The 22,217-nt window shown below is 36.5% G+C and overlaps 1 protein-coding gene across 1 annotated transcript in view; it reads left to right on the forward strand.

Moving 5' to 3' along the window:
- commd10 (COMM domain containing 10) overlaps positions 1-22,217 on the forward strand; it is a 49,008-nt gene that overhangs the window by 9,986 nt on the left and 16,805 nt on the right. The gene's annotated exons all lie outside the window — the stretch shown is intronic.

Genomic DNA, 22,217 nt, shown 5'->3' on the forward strand with positions numbered 1-22,217 from the left:
AAACTAAAGTTTTGCATAACATAATATTTTAATTTAAATATCTGTACCTCTTTTTCTGCTGTTTATGCAGGAATAATCCCCCTGCGTCCCTGTGGTAAAAGTGCCAGTCAGTGCGTGAAAATAAACAAACAAGAAAACAAGTATTCATCTCTAGAACCGCTGTATTTGCTCGGAATGTTTATGTGCTTTGAGGATTTTTCTAAAGAACAGAACATTAACAATTTCAATGTACAAATCCGGATGCATCAAGTCTTTGTAGTTGTATTCTGTAATGGGTGCAATTCAAGGTCCTTCTTTATTAAAAAAAAACAAAAACAGAATAGTGTTTAGTCATTCAGGTCTGGGGAACCATTATTTTTTCCTAAACTGATCTATTTTTTGTCCTGTTTCATAGCCTACTATGTATGCTTTAATTATATTTGTGTCTGTTTAAATAGTGAGCAAATAGACCTGTTATGTTAGGTGTCCCTTCAGAATGAATTACACCAATAGGAAGTGAAGCTTCATAACGCTGATTTACAGTTATTCTTTTAAGTTAGATAACTTCAAGGGCATTCCGACTGTACTTTCTGAAACAAAATTAGTTAATTGTAAAGTGTTAAAATGTACTGAATTTATTGCTTTAATGACAGGTTAATGAGGGATTCCCCCCCCTTAAAATTAAGCAAAACCCTGACTTGTAATGCATTTTCTGCTGTTCAGAAGTGGGAAATCTTTTTTGAGATGCACACAGTGAAGACTATGACCTCATTTATTATCACCTAGAGATACAAAACACAATTAAATTTCCCCTTTGACTTTCGAAGAGGTGCTGTGATTAACATCTGCAAGTGTGAAAGGCAGTCCCAGATCTCTCAGCAATGCAATATGTTTACTGCGTACTTCATAGAGATGTTTACAGTGTTTACACAGAGATTTAAGGCCAGAATGTAATTATGAATATTAATTACAGTTATAAGTAAGTCAGATGATCAAAGAGATTTTGAAATGAGAATAATTAGGTTTTTTAAACAAGCTTAACAACTGGATGCCATACAGAGTGATGTTTTGTTTTTAAGTCACCATTATCAAATATTAAGACGTTTCACAATCTTTTAAAAAAGTTTTTCACATTCAAAATCATTTTTAAATGTATTAAACAAAACTACACATCAGTTAAATGGATTATGCATACTGTACACAGGCAATACCTCTTTGCAAATGTAGTATTGGAATGGAAATACATTTTTTTAAACGCTTTCTACTTTGAAAGTGAATGGGAAAGGGTGTATAAAGTCCTACACTGTTCAGTACAGTCTCTCTCCAAGGCAGTCTTTCAGTTGGCATGCACTTGAGGAAGAGAAAACTCGGCAGGTAGAACAAATGAAAAAGCAAGGTTTGATCTTTCAAACATGTATTCTTTGTCTTGAGGGAGTTTAACTTTTGAGGGCAGACTTGGGCTCTCTGAGGATTGTAGTTTGTCGGGTCGAGTTTGTTCTGTTTCTTGGCTGCGAATAAGTCTTCCATGACTTCTTGACTGATTCCTCGAAGCTTTCATCAGTTTGCAACTAAGGAAACAGGAACTCAACTTGATGTAGCACCAAAATGGGTCAGAAAAGTAACTTTTATGTTAGCAACCTTCAAGCAATGTTTCAGATAATGAATTGGTCCGAAGTGAGACAACTTCTCTGATCTGAATTTAGTGAAATAATGATAAGTCTGATTATATTGCCCTTTTGCTGAACCAATTGAATCTTTGAATTGATTAGCAGAAGTATCCTAAAACGTAAAGTAAAAGTAAAGACAAATGCACCAAAATAAGTGAAAATTTCTACCCAACTGCAGGCTCTATTATACCTGCTTCTAACTATTTAACTTTTAAGTTTAGCCCATCTCCAACTTCAATCTGGATCTCAGATTTTCTCAGTGAATGTACTGTGGTTATGACCAGTGATCAAATAATGTAAGAGATGATGTATCATAGTTTAGTGTTGATTGCCTAGATGCCACCAGCCTTATTTAGAACTTGTGTTATTGCTTATCGTAGAAGAAATGTCACGTTCCAAAATAATGTATTATTATTGATTAGCTGTTGGCACATATTAAATCCCATAAATATAGCAAAACTACTAAAGATATAGTGCCTGTAAATTTTCCCCTGCTGAGACATCAGACAACCCCATACTTAAACCCAACTCGATTCTCCCTATTTTTGACCTTGTATGTTCAGTTGTTTTATCTGTCTTTCTTTCTTTCTATTTAAACAAGGCAGATTGTATTGAACAAAATGTTTTTGTGAGCTGCAATTGTCAAAATCCATCACTTATATAGTACACCAAGGTCCTTTTCTTATAAATTGCCATGGAGTGTAATGTATGTTAAAATATATCATGTCAAATAGTGCCAACTACAGTGTAACCATATAGAAAATTGTACTCAAAGGACTTAAAATGATAAATGATTACTGCCAGTATATTGAGTTTGCCCCCTCAATTGTGAGTTTAGCTTTAAAATGACAGAAAATCTGGTACAATTTCCTGAAGCAACAAATGCAGAATATTCTTAAGTGTCTTTAAGGAGTTAAAATAAATCCAAAAGATATGAGTAATATTAACTGAAGCTAACAGCATTTATTTTAGTATATGATCATTTCTGATTAAGGATGAAATCATAACCTAGCACTGTCAAATTTCACAGTGATGACAGGAGATAGAGGTAATGATGTAATTTCACCCCTTTATCCAGTATAGATAAATGTAATTAAGCGACTTAAATGAACAGCTTTATCCCTGTTCTGAACTGTGAATCTTTATCAGTCACTTACACTCCATAATTTATAGGCTTATCCGAGATGATTACAAATTATTTGTTTTCCTTCTATTTAAATATATATTAAAAAGCCTTCTCAATGTGTCAATGTATGTCATAATATGCGCCCATGCATTTTATGTTGCTTATGAAATCCCATAATATGGCATTTCCCATATTTATTTATTTATTTATTTATTTATTTATGTGTTGGTAAATCTTGCAGGAAACCTTGGTTACTGTTGTTTAGTGGAGTGCCAATTATAATTAGAACATGTTTCTGCTGAATAAGTTAATAAAATCATGTATCTGCTTTAAATCAATTTGTATATTTATTTTGTAATTAAATAGCCTACTGCTTAATGTAGTGTTTTGGTATTTTTATCATGTTGGAAGTAAATTAATTAGGCCTATCTGAATATGAAATTAACACATCATGTCCTGGGGCCAGAAACACTGTAGTTGCCGAAAGTTTAATCTAATGGGACAATATTGTCAGAAATCGTGGGACCCTCCTAATGTAATTCCTAAGGCACCTCAACAGGTAGTTCACTTTGTGTTTGACGCATAAGTTTGTTAAATTCCAAGCCTTCTCCAAACCACTCTCTCCCCACTCACCAGTGCAATTAATCTCCAGCATTGATTTTATAATTCAATATGCTTTGTTTCTTCCCCAAGGTCAGTTCTTAGTAAACATATTCCAAACAATGTTTAAAATTGTACAGGACATTTTGTAATCCTGTTGTAAGCTTATATTAGTTTTTGGGCAAGTGTGCCTTTTCGGTATGCGATTCGGTAGAATCCTACTTAAGATTTTAATTTGTAGATTTATATGCCTAAAACTCATTGGGATTTCCAGAATTACAGGCATTTATTTTGCCGTATGTCCAGCTCAAGTACTTAAAAGTATTCAAATATATGCAAATGAACAGGACCTGAAGCATTACCTGTTGATGTGTAATCAGCATTAGTTTTACCCATACTTTAGATATATTAAAATGTTTATGACAAATCACTTTTTACTCTACTGCAGAGCAACAACATGCAAATTAGATTACCTATTACAAACCATAGGATTCTGTATGATTTAAGTACTTCAGCAGTATCTTTGATTTTTATCTTTTAATGGTAAGCTTAATTATATAACATGTGTATCAATACAGTTATTTGTTACTGAAACCCCCTGTTAATGGCCCTTCATGGGGATGTACTTCTTGTACCACATTGCATGTTACACAGAGATCAATAACTTTACTTCTTTTAAGTTTTAATGTGATGGGCTTGTTTAATTAACTAGGTGAACAAAGTTCCCGGGTGCTTCATAGGTTTGAATCCACTGTAAAGCTCAGTAGACTGAGAATCTGACGGCTGCAGGCTTTAAATACTTTGCTGAGACAACAGGGCTCATTAGTATACTGAAACTGTTACTGTAGGCCTAATCTGTTAGCATGCTACCACTGAAATTACTGAAAGATCAATACAACCTATTAGGACTTCGTGCGAATGGATATTTCTTTTGAGCCAAAGATCCCACAGAAACCACTTCAGTAGAGGACTGCATTGTAGCATTTAAAACGGTTTACAGTTTTACTGTAGGACAGTCCCTATACAAAAAGATATTGTAAAATTATATTTGAAACCAACTTAAAAGTTTAACCAAATGGAAAGAAAAAACTGATTGTAGCTGTAACTGATAAATAAACAGTGGGTGTTACTGATTCACCAGCATGTAGCCTAATATATTCCACATCTCCACCATTTTCCTATCAGCACTGTTCTACACCCTGTGTTGTGCCTGCGGTCTTATACCTGACAAACAGCAGTGTGGGTGGGTAAACATACGGATCTGTACCAGTATACGAGTGTTCAATTAAAGGATATAGCTAACGCAACCCATGGTCCAGAATGCCTTGAGTGAAGTCAGATGTTGGAGATGATTTTCAGATGTATTAATCATTGCACTTTGCTCTGACAACTGTGAAGGGATGTAGCATTCCTTGGCCCTGTTCTGTACTTTCAAAGTAGTTTGACCACCAGTATTCTTTTACTAAGATTTTGTTGGATTAACCATCAGAAATGGAAACACTATTTATTTTGCATTTAAGGTGCTTCTGAACCGGCTGTCTGAGATTTTAGTGAAGAGGTGCTACAGGCTATATGCTTTCATTAGTCTTCGACCTCACTATGAAATGCTGGATTTAAAAAAAATGGTGAAATTGTGGAAAAACTCTTTCTGTGTGGTTCATTTCCTTGTGATATTACACACACACACACACACACACACACACACACACACACACACAGAACCTTGTGGAATAATGTTTTTATAAGGTGCTCAGAGAAAATCTTCATGTTTAACTTCGTGCTGTTCTTGGTGAGGCATTTTGTTCATTCAGCAAAGTCTTTGAGTATTTATGTAGATTGACGGCAGTGAATTAGATGACTGCATTGAATTCAGAAGTTCAGCTGTGAATATCTGGCCTGCTGGGTGCCCGTTTCCCACAATCGTACTGTAAAACGGAAAGGGCTTTCTCTCTGAAAGGCCACAGTGTCTGCATACCAGAAAGATCAAGTAGGGTGTCTAGGCAATAATTAAAGTTACCACACAAGAGCCATTTTCTGCAGATATGAACGGAAACCATGAGGCATTCACTGGGTCTAGCTATAAATGCAAATAATGTATAGTGTTTAAAAATCAATAACTTGGTTTTGCATTCATCCAGGAATTTGAGTCTATTATTTATGTATTGGTTTTGGTGAAATCGTTGTCCTTATTAATTCTTGTATTTGAAAGGACTAAGCTGTTAATAGTATGAGCTGAACATACAGAAATGCTTAGAGTAGAGATCCTGATATTTTGACTGTGACCTACCATACTGATTGTGTGCATATTGCAGTTTCGTTTTTTACAAAATTAATTCCTAAACCATTTTCTATGCTTTCTGCTGCATTTGTTAGACTTACAAAATGCCCTTTATATTCTTAGCTGTTTAAACAGAAGGAAGTACTTAAATTGCTAAAATTGTTTAATTTGTTCCTTTTCCTTCCTTTTGAAAGGATCTATTGTTTATCCCTCCCACCTATGCAAAAGAAAAGAAAAGAAAAAGAAAGAACCATCGTACCATCAATGTAGTTTTTTTATTCTTCTTTTGACTTGTATTTCCTGTGACTAAGAATTTGTCTTCGTGAGAATATTCAGTGCTACATTCTGTACATAGTACACCCCTTCTAAACATGACTGCACTCAATAAATTAAAATGTAGACTTCATGTTGGACATGTATGTTTTGTATCTATTAAAATTAATGGTGCTATCTTTTTCAGGCTGTTTGTTGAGCAACATTTTTAAGAATTGGTTGCATGTGTTGTATGTCTTGAATAATTTCTGGAAGGTGGTCAGTGACTGCAGTCTCAAACTTGGTGGGGAAGTTGTTCCACCACTTGGAGGCAAGGGTTGAATAGGAGCAGGAAGTGGAGCGGAGAGTGGGTAAAGTGAGTCTTCTGGCACATGGGGACCATAGAGTATGGTGGGAGTGTAAGGAGAGATGAGCATCTGCAGGTAGCTAGGTGCAGTCTGGGTGAGATCACAATAGGTAAGACTCAGTCTTGGACTGGATGCCAGCAGAGACTGGGAGCAAGTGAAGGAATTGGGGTAGTGGAGTAGCATGTGCAAACTGAGGCAGAGAGACAGACAAGCAGCCAAGTTATAGATGAGCTGGAGCAAGTGGATAGCAGATGAAGGCAGGCCAGTCAGGAGGGATTTGCAGTATTCCAGGTGAGAGAGAACCAGGGTCTGGACAAGCAGCAGAAGTTTGGTGAAGAAGGCACAGATTCTGCATATATTGCGCACTAAGAATCGGCAGGTTTGCGTCAGAGTGGAGATGTGCTGGGAGTGGGACAGAGCGTGTTCAAGGATATGATGAGGGGGGCCAGAGAGTGGGTGTAAAGAGAGAAAAGGAGGGGCTCCAGGACAGAGCCTTGGGGCACACCTGTGGAGAGAGGTTGCAGTGTGGATGAAGAATTGTGCCATGTCACCTGTTAGGTGTGGCTGGTGAGGTAGCAGGAGAACCAGGCAAGAGCAGTGTCAGAGATTCCAAAATCAGCATAGGAGGAGAGGAGAATGGAGTGATTGACGGCGTCGGAGGCTGCAGGGAGATTAAGGAGGATCAGGCCGGAGGAGAGGATGCCGCACAAGCAGAGTTGATCGAGTCAGTGACAGCTAGACGAGCAGTTTCAGTAACGTGAGCAGTGTGATAGCTAGATTGCAGAGGGTCAAGTAGTGATTGGTGAGATAGATGGATAACAGTTTAGAGAGGAAGGGGTAAAAGGGAGGCAGTACAGTAGTTCTGATGAGAGTTAAATGTGAGTTTTATGAGGAGTGGAATCGCTTAATTGTAAGCAGAGGGGAAACAGCCAGAGAGCAGAGAGGAGATCAAGGGGAGTATATCAGGAGCAGTGGTCTGGAGGAGGGGGTTAAGGATGCACATGCGTGGTACGTACCAAACACACACACACCTTATCTAAGGTTAGATTGTCCAAAAGGTTTGCTGTATTTATCATGATCTCAGAGTTGATTGAAATATATATTTATTTATTTTATTTTTTCAAGCAACACTACTTATAATTCATTCTAAGCCCTCTGCCACAATCAATCGATTTGAAACTGAGAAATCTGTCTTAGAGAAATGAAATGGTGAAATGGTTGAACTCCTCTTAGATTTGTATTGAGTTTAAACTGCAACAAATGGTGCAATGTGTGATTCTTATATCCTATATCGATTAAGTAGAGGGTGAAAATATCCTCAGTTTGTTTTTTATATGTTTTTCTGCATAAGCCACTGTGGTTTTTTGGCTGCCTTTCTCAATTCTGTTTAAGTTCAGACAGGTCCATTCCACTGGACTCCAGTATTCAGCGTGTGGTCGCCCCCATATTTAAATAGCTCTTAGGGGAAGGATTGTGTTTTAAAACTGGCAGCATTTTAGGAGCTGTATTTGTACAATATGAGCGTGAGGCACAGTGGAAACTTTACCATGTGACAGCAGAAGCTTATCCTTGTTTTCAGTTCCACTGCTCAGCAAGTTCTGCTCTGTTTAGGACAGATCCTGTGTGGTTAACCAATGTATAAATGGTTATTCCATATCAAACCAAGCCATTCCGAAGTATGTTTAAACAGGAAAGTCTTTTCTTTCCTTTTGATTCAGTGTTTAAGTTAATGCTTTCCATGTATGCATGAAACATGTAATCATATATACATATGTATACAAACACAATACGTTTAGAAACTGCCTGATAAGTGTGCTACTCCACAGCTTTCTGAATCGATGTCCATAATCAATCAAAGCCATTATGTTAATGTAGTATATATTTTTTTAACTATACAGTTGGACAATTATAATTGAGCTGCATATGTTTGTCAACAATATCTAAGAAAGATTAAAAATGAGAGAACAGAATTTTTGCAATGGGGATTACCTTTTTTTTTCTTTTTTGTAAAAGCACAGAGAAAGAAGGAGAAAATTGCATCAAAGATGAAAAAGGCATTCATTTAACCAGCAAATTACAAAATGGTTCTTTTAGTCAGCCACAAACTAATAACATGCCACAGGTTAAGTAAAATAATAATATGTCTTGGTATTGAATAATTTCAGCATAATACATGCCAAAATGGCATGGGCACAGAAACAACAGATTAACCCAACAATCATTCCCTGTGATCTTTAAACGGAAACTTTTTGACTGGTTATTGGACAACCCTGCCTCTCGAGGGTTATCTGCTTTCTGTTCCACCTACACTCTCAAGCACTCAGTCAAACCATTTATTTGCAAAGCTGAAACAATGACACTTTTCAGTTACAGGTTGCAAGCTCTTGGCAGCTGTAAGAGATTTACAAAGCCTGCAGGACAATGGCCTTACAGAGTTTAACAGATACTAATATTATGACGTTCTTAATGTTTAACAGATTTTTAATTAGGACTCAAAGAAACATTGTTATTTCTTAAGATGTTTAAGTGGGGGAACGTAAACATTGTGTTTAGGCCTGGCAAGAGGGAGCTAGTGTCTATTTCCACCTCTGCCATTCCTGGCTTAGTCTGGGAGATCCCAGAGGCGCACACCAGACCCAGTGCCACTGAGGGAGGGTGGGTGAAAGCTGTCACCAGATAACTCGGTTCTATGTATATGAGCACCCCTCTGTCTTCTTCGGCACCTGCAGTTTCAGGGTGTAGCCTGTTTCCATCTGCATTGGACACTTTGATTGGTGTAATAGATAGGACGTAGACGTTCAGGGGCTTGCGGTGTGCAAAGAAGCTGATGGCTATGACAGCGTCTGGTTTTGAGGACGCGTGGTTTCTCATCCCTCCAGCAGAAGTGCTGAGGTCGGTGGTCGGTGATCCAGGGTTAGCAATGGGTGATAAAATTGAGGTGGAAAAAAGGGGGGAAGAAACATTTTCCACACTTTTGGAGCCTGCCTCAAAATTAGACTAACTGCTTTCCTAATGCAAAGAAAACATAATCTTCTGATTTATAGTGCACAGTGTTTTATTTTTTAAAGAAACCACACATGCATATTAGTCATAATAACAACTCAATAGCTTATTTAAAGATACAGTAGATCTTTATGAATCATATCTTATTGAGATTCAGAAACAGGAGCACATAAGCCAAGTTTCAAAGCAAAACAAAGCTTTATTTAAAGAAAATCGGCTTTGGTAGCTGAAGGCAATAGGAGTGCTCTTTCTGTGAAATTCTTGGGCTACAGCTATCAGATCGATCTGTGCCCTAGATTTATAGACACACTGACATCATGCATTTTACAAATAGACCAAGTTAGTTTGCAGAATGAGGCACTGGCTCAATGTAATCTGAACTAACGACAAAGTTTTGGTGTCCAGTCATTCAGCCAGGCTGCACGGCCCAGTCCTTCAGTCCCATTGTCCCAGAGCCCAGGGAATCACCCGGATCCAAGTTAGCAAAGCAGGATTCGAGACAGGTAGGCAAACACTGTGGAACTGAAACCACTTTGTTGCACTGCATTTTACAATTAACTGTGTGAATCTTCAACACATATTCAAACATAATAACTGACGTTGCAATAATGTGTCCCATGAATATTTTTTAACGAAAACCAAACCATATAGTGATATTAATAGTAGTAGTAGAAGTAATAATAATAATAATAGGCCAAACATGTTAAAGGGAAACCAAAAGGTCTGCCTTTTTGATAGGCAGGTATTCTTATTAAATTTGAAAAAAACTGTGATGTTAAGAGAGATGGTGATTTCACTGTTAATGGTGTTCAGCGTATGATGAATGTAGTGTCCTTATTTTTCTATGTGAAGACAAAAAAATTCCATTTGTTCAGCAAAATGAGACCAGCAACGGCCTTGGGCGTTGATATGCTCTGATAAGTTGTTGCTCATTGAAATAAAATACTTTGTCTTACAGTTGAAATTCCTGGTAATTTCTTAAATGGCTTCACTTTTTACTTTTATAATAAAATAGCAATGGACAGGAAAGTAATATACTGTCTTAGCACTGATTTAATGCTACTCATTTAGTGGCATTTATCCTTCATATATTTAAATGCAATTTGAGAAAATAGAAATAGTTTTAGAGGTAAGGGTCTCGGGAGCAGATGTTTTAGAGATCATGTAAAAATATGCAGCTGAAGCATTCCATACCAATAAATGTTCATATATTAGCAGATCTGTGAAATTGAAAGGAACCCGTTGTGATAAGTAGCGGTAATTAATTGACACATCATTTTTGTAAATAGAACTTTGAAACAGTTACTGGGAAACTAGTTGAGTTCCAAAGATGCAAATACATGTCTGTAAATCGCAATTAGGGATTAATTCACAAGTCAGGATGCACCCAGCTGTTATTTCTAAGTTTTGATAAAAATAAATAATTAAAATAAATACATGCAAATTATTCTCTCCTCCTCAGTATTTGTCTGTCTAACACACATCTGGTTGAATTGGGAGAGAAATTACAGGTTGTTTCCTCAGGAGGATGAGCAATAAGCTGTCAGCCAAGCTTTCAGTACATATTGAATGCAAGCATTCAGTGTGAATAGTTTATAGTTGTAGGTTTTTTTTCCCTGTAGTAAATTGAACTATATTTAAACACACACTGGTATATATATTTTTTTAAATAGATAACTGCCCTTTATTTCCTTGGTCAGCCTTGAAAGCAAACACACATAAAGACAGTCCATATTGAACTGCCACTCTGAACATCCATAGTGCAGCTTCAAAAGGTACTTGAATGTGAATGTTTACTAGTATGGCTTCTAAATTCTTTCATGCTCTGAAGTGCCATCTATTCCACTGTGCGCATGTATTGGGGCCTACAAGCACGTAAGGACAAGACGATGTAGCATAAAATATTTAACTTTATTTTACTGCAGGTCTGACGGATGAGAGAGAAAATATTTAGCTGCTCTAGTTACTCGGCGGATACAATTGTTAATGACAAATTTTAAAATAAAACCGTTATGTCAACATTTATCTAGAAAGGGGCAGTTAGTATGGGCTCAAATGTGCGCCATAAGTAACGAATGTTGATGTTAAATAAAACAATTGATAGCAAATGTATAGAATTGCAAACAAAAATAATTATATCAAAAGTGAAAAAATAATAATTGAAAGGAAATAATGTTAAAGCGAGAGCACTTGAGTTGATGTCTTTGGTTACTATGCTGCAGTCTTTGCTTTCGCCGCCAGTTTCTTAGCTTTCGTTTTTTTTTGTCCTCGTTATGAGTTTTGGCACTGTTTTGTCATGAGGGTGGGGCTTAGAGAGAGGCGTAGGTCATGGCTCTCCATTGGTCCACTATGTTTGAGTGACGGTTCTTCCTAACCCAATCATTGAGCAGGGTGGGCTGGTCTGCGTTGCATTTGACAGGTCTCGGGTGATCTCTGTGGGATGGTAATCAATTGTCATGGTTTCAACAGCACCGCCGATTCTAGCAACTTATTAAAAACATCCTGTGTGTGTTCATAAACCTGCAGTCAAAAGCTGGAAAATCCCCACAATGGATCGCACCACCTTCTACAAAATATCCTCCCCCAATACAGCACTGAAACAAAACACAGGATTCACCTGCTATGTGCAGAGAAAAATGTTTAATATCATGTTCATATTAATTTAACCTGCATGAATACTTTAATTCAGCTCCTCAGATAACACAGTGCCGACTGATGGACCTCACATTATTTAGCAAAAGGAAAATGTAGGGGCATTGTATTCATTAAGAGCATGTGACGTCCCAGTTTATGTTTAGGTAAGAAACACAGATATATATATATAGGAAGAACTGTCACTCAAACGTAGTGGACCAATGAAGAACCATGACCTACGCCTCCCTCTAAGCCCCACCCTCATGACAAAACAGTGCCAAGACTCTGAAAACGAAAAAAGGCAAAGAAACTGGTTGCGAAAGCGAGACTCGCAGCATTGCAACCAAAGACAGGGACTCCAGTGCTTTCGCTTTAACATTATTTCCTTTCAATGTTTTTTTTTGCTTTTGAGATAATTATTTTTGTTTATACATTTTGATTTTGATTGTTTTATTTTTTATCTCAACTTTATTTTTTTGCTTACAATATTTTTTATTTTGAATTTGTTACTTATGGTGCTAATTTGAGCCCATATGTTAGTGAAGTCCTAGAACTCTGTGCAATGATCCCCTCAGGTGTGTCAGACGAAGTGGAAAACTCTTCTTTAGACTGGTTTAAAACTGTTACAAGTTTTAAGATTCCCACACTTCTGTTGAATGGTGAAGTGGATTGATTAATGGATTCACTTTTAAGTTAGATAACACCAGCCCTGCTAAAACCAGCACTGCTGGTGAGTATTAATAATGCAGATAATCCCTTTAGGTTTGCCAGACCATGGATGTTTGCGGTCTTGTAGAAATCAGCAAACAGTCAGAGTGTGTGGAGTGTTAATAAGCTGATAGGGATGAGTTGAAGGCAAGAAGCTAATCTAAGATAATAGTGCTTTATCTGCTGTGAGAATAGACATTGCATCCTTTTACTGGTTCCACAACTGGAAGCAGCTGATCCAATTTCCAGAAACAACTATAAAAACCTAAATCACCGCAGTGCCCTGATTTACTGAAACTTCCCTCTTTAAAAGCACTCAAGGAGTTTCCATTAATTTTAAACTGCGACTCAATGCAGACTGAGTTTAATGTCTTACGCAATGGACACCGCTGACTTCGTAACTTTTCATTGTTCTTTTGAAAGTGCATTAAATAAGTGATAAAGTATGCATTGGACCGTAAGGAACAGGGTTCTGCAGTTCAAGTGTTTTTCTGCCCATGTGGTTGTTTATCATATCATCTCATATAGGGAAGCCATTCTTCTGTTGTGATGGCTGGAGAACACACACATCCATTTTCAAAATGAACACATTCTCTGTTGGGAGACTTGATCCTCCTCATTTCATTTCCCCGTGGCCTGTGATTGCTTTTTTGAAGCGATTTTCTTTTGCAAGAAATTTTCTTCTCAATGAAGTGTTTAAGGGGGATAATAAAGTAAATGTTATCCAGCCCTAGAGTAACGTTACACTATGCTTTTCAAAAGGGGGCAAATATGAACACAGGATGTTTCTATATGCAATTCACTGTCATAAATATTTCATTACAGTCACCAAAAGAAACAAACAATACAGTACTCGATCTGTCTTTACTCCAGTGAAACTAGGAAGCTGAACCCCAGGAGGCATTTTCCACATGTCACATGCCCTGATGAGCACTAAGATACACCTTAACCCTTTTGGAAGTGATGCCGTTTATGTACACTAAGCTCCAATTGAACTGAAGGCCAATGGAGCACAGCCCTCTGGGAAAAAGTTTCAATCTTGCTGAAGTGAAAGTGAAATGATAGGTCTTTTGAATACTTTGAAAATGGTTTCCTTAACAACTTCTACACATTACATGTTGGAAACTTGGAAAATGCAATGCCGGCAGTTTAAAATATTCAGTATTTATTCTTCTTTAGCAGGTTCATACTTCTCTTGTGGTCCTAGTTCTTAATAGTTACTGTTTAGTCTTCTGTATTTTGTATGTACAGTTAGGTCCATACATATTTGGACAGTGACACAATTGTCATCATTTTGACTCTGTATGCCACCACAATGGATTTGAAAGGAAACAATCACAATGCACTTTAATTGTAGACTTTCATCTTTATTTTGAGGGTAGTTACATCCAAATTGGGTGAACGGTGTAGGAATTACACCAATTTTTATATGTGGTCCCCCAATTTTAGGGTCTCAAAAGTATTTGGATAAACTAACATAATCATTAATTAAATTGTGAGTTTCAATACTTGGTTGCAAATCCTTTGCAGTCAATGACTGCCTGAAGTCTGGAACCCATAGACATCACCAGATGCTGGGTTTCTTCCCTGGTGATGCTCTGCCAGGCCTGTACTGCAGCTGTCTTTAGTTCCTGCTTGTTCTTGGGGCGTTTTGCCTTCACAGCACCTTTATAAATATCACCATTTTATTTATGTTGTTAAAATAGTTAAGGTATATCAAATTTTATTCGTGTCGCTTTTAAAATACTTTTACAGTAACAAGCATTATATCATCAGAGAGAGAGGATGGACTTTAATCTTCAATACTTTTAATATATACATTTAGTTTCATTGTTGCTTTGATAAACTGTGTTCTGTGTAATGCTTGCCATTTTGTGCTATTAGCAATTAAATATAACTTAAATTATATATTTCTTTCTTTTAATAATTTAAAGCAAGTAAAAGAAAATGTAGTCCAGCAAAATAAAGAGAAATCAATGAAATCTAATGGCAGTGTTTGATATTTTGTATCTATCTTCATTAAATGTAATACACTATGACAATGTTGACAGCATAGAATCCAGTAGCTAAGAAACATGAATTGTTAAATACATTATTTTAAAAATCCTATAATTACTTCTGGCTTTCTCTTTTAAAGTAGTTCTATAATCAATTTACTATGAAATATTTTCTTTGATCTTACTATTTGATATTACTAGATTGTCTAAACCTCATATGGTGATTTTAAAGTCTTTGAGATTTAAATTAAAATGGCGTTTCAATTTTGCAATAAAACTAGCTGTGGAAGTGTGGTCTTCATATAATTTGCTGTTTAACAGTAGTTGGCGTTATAATATCATATACCAAGAATATATTTGCTTTTCAAGGAACCATCACGAAGTTCTATCTGCTATATTTAAAAAGGCATTAAGAATCATAGGGAATAAGTTAAATACAATCATCTCCAAAAGCCATGTGTTTTATCACGACCAAGTTTATAAAGTTTACAGAGCATTCAATGACAGGACCGCAAGGTCTGGGGAAGTTGGGAAATCCTTGAATTAAACTTTTTTTCAAAGCTTTAAAAAGCTATTATTTCAGATATTTTTGGTTTTGTCCAGATCATACTGTTTTTCTGCTCAGCTGACTCGTAGTGCAGGGAGTCTGAAAAAGCATCCTGATTAAAAAAAGTGATGTTTATCATGAATGTATGTTTGCATGTATGTAAAGGTCTGTAAAGTGTGGGTGGCCTATTCTTTATTAAGGGTGTCATCGTTGTCAAATACAGCAAGTCCTAAAGATTAAACCTGACAATCCAAGATAATTCTGTGAATGTTCGTGAGAATCCTGTAACTTCAAAGTGAGCTTTGTGCTGCTTTGTTCAACAGGCTAAAAAGGTTAATCACATTGAGATATTGACTGAGATTGCACATTCATGCGAGACCATTGATTAAAAAAGACAAAGTAAACATGAAGCCCACTGTGTTACATTAATGTAAATAAAAGCAAGTAAAAGAAAATGAATCCGAAGAGCTTAGAATTTGCTTTATTAATGATTATGAACAATGTTATAGATGTGAATACACTGAAATTACTCATAATACAAATAAAACAATTAGAAATTATAGAGATCATGTCTTTAGTTCACCCACTTATCGTTTTTGCTTGTTTAAATGAAAATATCCTACTGGATTGCATGTTGGCCTCATCCTTCCTTGCTATGGGCAGTTTTTGAAAGTTTGTGACATTCCGTTTTGTTCCAGGCAGATTTACTTAACAAAAAATTAATTTCACCAAAACAAAACGTAAATATTGCATACAGATTTGAATGGGGCATTTTTACGAGACAGTATTACCACTTGTGTTCATCAAGTCTCAGTTGTGGTTTGATTTGGTGCAAGCAAGCCAAACATTGTGTCATGCAAATGACCTAGATGAAAGAACAAGGAAGGCTTACAAACTACTTACCCTTAGACATGAACCAGTTGAGCTGCTATTTGAAAATGTCTATTGTCTCAGAGCCAAAATGTAAAAATAATTAGCTTAAACCAACCATAGGACCAGTTGCAGATCTCTGCAGATGTGCATCTCATGTAAATGAATAGCATTACAAAACCTAATTTGTACCATTGCTATTCCAGTTTTGTAGGCACTTTCAACAAGAAAGAATTGTAATTTACTTTACCAAGGTTTTGTGCAGTTATATAATTAAAGGTAATACCTTTTTTATTATTATTAATTTTTGTAGGTTTTTCCTGTGAGGGACTCTCTTCTCATATTTATGGTAATTGGTCACAATGAATACTGTACATGACCCCATATTCCATATGGAATCAATTTAATGATGCTCATCACGGCTGCTTCCTCAGGACATTAGTAGAACATTAGTGTTAACATGCAAATGGCTCCCTACTCTAAAAGCCCCTTTATCTGAAAGACATTGCTCAGTTATTAATGGCTTGATCTGAAAAGTTTTGCTTTGCCATGTTTTCCATTGTTTATATTTTGATGTATTATATTAATACTTTAATAACTTGTTCTGTGTTTTTTCTTCAATCTGTTTTTTCCAAACGGAAATGTAATTGGTATTGTGGTCTTAACCAGCCTTAATTCTCCTTTCCTCTTTTTGGCACAAAGGCTAACAGTTAGCAGTTGTCCCACTTTAAGCAGTGGAAACTTCAGAAGCCGGAACGAGGTCTGACTCTGCTGAGTGAAATTTTCAGTAACTTTGAGACCCTCCCAAAAAACTCCAGATGGGTTAGAAATCCTTTATGAAGCATCTTCTCTTAAACCAAGAAATGACTCAATTTATATAAATAGAAAATAAAGTGTCTTATGAATCACTTTTAAAAGAGAACACTAACATATGCTTGCTTTGGAGTTTCATGATGCCATATGTCAGTTCTTAAGACTTTCTTAATGGCTGGGGATTCTACTTCATTAAGCAGCAAAGGCTTGAAGTGGGCAAAAACTAAAGCATGAAAGCATTTTATAACGTGCACACAATTATTATTTTAAAGGGCCACAATCTCCGAGCAGATTACTCTCGTTGTACGAGGATGATAATGGTGACAGACACTCCCAGCACTGCTGCTTTATACTTGCTCGCACAAATGCCGAAACCCACTTTAATCATGTGTCTGCTGAAGCCTTCCAGAGAGACCTTTTCAGAGTAAAATAAGATGAATTATACATATTGAGAACTGCCTCACTGCGTCACTGTTTAGATTAGATTTGAACATTAAGGGGCTTTTAAGCAGGCTTCATACTGGCTGATCATATTCCACCTTTGGAAATAGGTTACAAGGTTGACACATTTACTAAGAGTGCCTCGGGTCATGCCTTGGGCACCATGTACGTCACTGAATTTACTTCTATAAAGATTCCATTCATTTGGAATGACATAGATCGAAAATTTTGTTTTTGTTTGTTGTCTAGAGAATTGTGCTGATGAAATGTATTGCAGACGTCTATGGCAAACCATCTAATGACTCGTTTATTCATTATTTTAAAATGAAAGAGGCTTCTGCTGTAGACCTTATTTAAGTTTGCATGAGTATGCACAGTTAGAACATTCAGGTGAAGAAAATATTAAACAGATATATCACACATGCTTCTCGGGGGTCATGAAAGGCAAAAGATGCCTTAATACACATGATACAGTCTCAGTCTAACTTAAGGCAACACGGAAAGTAATGTGTGAGATCATCTGCAGTGATAAGCCTGTAGGGGAGAGAAATGTAGATCGCCTTTCCCCATTGTATCACAGGCACTGTTTATCTTCCTACAACTGTGATAAAATCAATTGTTCAAGAAATATCTGAAGATTGGCTGTGTTTCTCAGACTCTGAAGGAAACAAGTGGTAAAAAACCTTATGAATTGAATTTATTAAAAAGGCATGGGATTTCTACTGCTCCTCTGGCTATTTTAACATTATCCTTAACAAATAAGATTTTAGACTATTTAAAAAAAAAGTTTCAAACAATGGCTGTGTGGTCATGAGACTGCTGTATTTTTCCACATTTTTATTTATTTTTAGCTGAAGTGTGCGAATTGTAACTTCAACTGTAGTTGGTGTGAAAGCTTAAGCCACAGTTATTATATTAATTGAACTTTTGCTTCAGTTTATAATTGTATTTCTGTTTTAAGTATTTGTCATGCTATGATAACTAGCTGCATAACCAAAATGACTTCTATGCAAGCTTCTAGGGAAAAATGTAAACTATGTGACAGGTGTGCAAATGAACATTTTCTAGTATTGGTACAGCACAGGAACCTAGTGCTATGAAAGACTTACATACTCCTTTTTGTACATCTCAGACATTTCAGAAAAGCCACTGGAGTAGTTGCAGGTAAAACCATTTCAGATTAATAATACATCAAAAATGTTTTGAAACCAGTACGAAATCAAGCAACACAGAACAACAGTAAAGTACCCCTTTAGCTCTGGCGGTGACCCACATGAATGTGGTGCACTGAATAAGTAATGACTTGTTAGCCGGACAGTCAGCATGAAACAGTGATTGGGATGCTCATAAGTTGGAGAAACCTTTGCCAGTTGTGGGTGAAAATGTGGAACAATAAAACACTACAACCCACCATGAAGTACACAGAATTAGCAACCCAGTTATTCTTGTAAGCCCTTAGCAGCAGCCAGAGCTCCCTTCCAGTCTTATGTAGTCGGCTTTATAAATTATCCATGGCATCATCTGTCATGGAATTCTTTCATTTTATTCCATTAGGGTAACTACACATAATATCGAGGGAGGGAGCAGTGGTTTATTGAGACTACTCATTATGAACCTCAATGAAATGAAAGAGGAGAAATAAAAGAGACTTATTGAAATACTCCCCTGCCCCCCCATAAAATGAATCAAGAAATAAACAAACCTTTTATTCACACAAAAACTCACAGCCTTGATTGACAACCTTTTTATTAATAATTGTAACTAGGGGATGCAACAGTTTTGGATTTATGAAACTTTAAAATACAGGAAGATTTCCAAAAATACAAAAGTAACTACGATTCACACCAACATGTTCCTACAATTGAGAGAGAAATAAAACACTACAGTAGTTTAGTAATGTAATTTTGATGGGGAATTTATTCATAACTTGGTTATCAACTATTTCATATTTAGAGATTAACAAATGTTCACTTAATGATTACATTCACATTCACACTATCCCTTGACACTGTGCTTGAGCACAAAATACTCACAGGTGATGACATGCTTGCTTATAGTACTGTAAATATTGTCCTGCATTCTTACTACAACTCCTTGGTGCTCATGGTTGAGGCCACTTCACTTGGTATGTGATTTTGAAGGGGATTACTTACACCATTGCTAGAATATTTTTTTTTAATTGGAAGTTGTGGGGTAGGATGTACAGATTACAGTAAATGCAATATTGCATTTTAATTCCAGGCTATAAGGCAACAAATGATTAACATTTCAAAAGGGGGTGTAGACTTTCTATAGCAATGTGTATGTGTGTGTGCATATATATACATACACACACACACAGTACTGTGCAAAAGTTTTAGGCAGGTGTGAAAAAATGCCGTAAAGTTAGAATGCTTTAAAAATATACATGTTAATAGATTATATTTATCAATTAACTAAATGCAAAGTGAGTGAACATAAGAAAAATCTAAATAAAATCCATATTTGGTGTGACCACCCTTTGCCTTCAACACAGCATCAATTATTCTAGGTACACTTGCACAAAGTCAGGGATTTTGTAGGCATATAGTTGGATGTCTGATTAAACAAGTATACCAAACAGGTGCTAATGATCATCAATTCAATATGTAGGTTGAAACACAATCATTAACTGAAACAGAAACAGCTGTGTAGGAGGAATACAAATTGGTGAGGAACAGTCAAACTCAACTAACAATGTGTTGTTGCTGAAGACAGTTTACTGTAAAAAGTCATACACCATGGCAAGACTGAGCACAGCAACAAGACACAAGGTAGTTCTACTGCATCAGCAAGGTCTCTCCCAGGCAGACATTTCAAGGCAGACAGGGGTTTCCAGATGTGCTGTCCAAGCTCTTTTGAAGAAGCACAAAGAAACGGGCAACGTTGAGGACCGTAGACACAGTGGTCGGCCAAGGAATCTCACTGCAGCAGATGAAAGACACATCATGCTTGCTTCCCTTCGCAATCGGAAGATGTCCAGCAGTGCCATCAGCTCAGAATTGGCAGAAAACAGTGGGACCCTGGTACACCCATCTACTGTCTGGAGGAGTCTGGTCAGAAGTGGCTTTCATGGGAGACTTGCGGCCAAAAAGCCATACTTCCAACGTGGCAACAAGGCCAAGCAACTCAACTATGCATGAAAACACAGGCACTGGGGTGCAGAAAAATGGCAGCAGGTGCTCTGGACTAATTAGTCAAATTTTAAAATATTTGGCTGTTCGCCGAAGGGCTGGAGAGCGGTACACGAATGAGTGTCTGCAGGCAACAGTGAAGCATGGTGGAGGTTTCTGCAAATGGAGTTGGGGATTTGGTCAGAATGAATGGTCTCCTCAATGCTTAGAAGTACAGGCAGATACTTATCCATCATGCAATACCATCAGGGAGGCATCTGATTGGCCCCAAATTTATTCTGCAGCATGACAACAACCCCAAACATACAGCGAAAGTCATTAAGAACTATCTTCAGCGTAAAGAAGAACAAGGAGTCCTGGAAGTGATGGTATGGCCCCCACAGAGCCCTGATCTCAACATCATCAAGTCTGTCTGGGATTACATGAGGAGAGAGAAGCAACTGAGGCTGCCTAAATCCACAGAAAAACTGTGGTTCTCCAAGATGTATGGGCCAACCTACCTGCCGAGTTCCTTCAAAAACTCTGTGCAAGTGAACCTAGAAGAATTGATGCTGTTTCGAAGGCAAAGGGTGGTCACACCAAATATGGATTTGATGTAGATTTTTCTTCTGTTCACTCACTTGCATTTTGTTAATTGATAAATATAATCTGTTAACATGTCTATTTTTGAAAGCATTCTTACTTTACAGCATTTTTTCACACCTGTCTAAAACTTTTGCACAGTACTGTATGCATATATATATATATATATATATATATATATATATATATATATATATAAATATATACACACACATAGTCATACACAGAGTGTGTGTTATCAGTTTGTTCAGGGGAAGCAGACTATTTTGAAAATATAAATACAGTAATTTACAAAGAACTCTACTTGTTATGCTGGGACAGTAGGCAAAGCCACCCAAGGTCCTTATTGTGCATTTATTTGCCAGTTTGTATGCTGTGTAATTCATTTTATTTTAATGGTACCACTGCAGCCAATTGCAAATGAATTTAAATTGGGTGCCTGCATTGTAATTATGAGCGAGATAGCTGTATTTAAGGTTTCTGCCAGTCCTGTGGAGCTGTATTATTTATTTCATACATTCTGTTTGGAAATTACAATGCTAAGCCAAATAAATATTTTTTGCTAAGGCATCTGTGTAATTCCATGTAATGACCAATGTTGGATCTGTCACGACTCATCTAATATAATCGTGGGTTGTGTTTTTCAAATAACAATACAGTAGAAGGCAGATTGATTAAAACGAATCTATCATTTATTGGAGTTTTTCCAAACAAATAAACAAAACAAATTATTTGCAGCATAGATTTATTTATTTATTTTTTATTGGTAAATTCAGCTTACGTGAAAGAAATTCAATGCTGTAATATGGATATATTTTTTGTTAATGTTCGTGATCTCATTTTAATTCTTCTTTAATGGCTAAAGGTGAGTTTCACCCCATTACTTGCCGATATTAAATCAATTTTAAACTAAACTCCACTTTTTATAAGCTGTTTCCAGTCTATTTGCTCCATAGCATAAGTATACTATAGCTCTCTTTACTTCTGAGAAAGTGTAAACTCGAGCACAATTTTTATGTTGAATGTACAGAGGACGAACAATCCATTCAAAATCCAATATAATGAGATACATAATTAGCTCCCAAGGCCTAGTTGGTATTTGCAGGTTCCCTGGAGCTTTCAGTTATGTTTGTATGCATGCTTTATCATTTTTCTTTTAAGCAAAAATATATTTTATGAAATGTATATTACACACGACTG

The sequence above is a fragment of the Amia ocellicauda genome, chromosome 8 (genome assembly GCF_036373705.1).
Source record: "Amia ocellicauda isolate fAmiCal2 chromosome 8, fAmiCal2.hap1, whole genome shotgun sequence".
NCBI classification, from domain to species: Eukaryota; Metazoa; Chordata; class Actinopteri; order Amiiformes; family Amiidae; genus Amia; species Amia ocellicauda.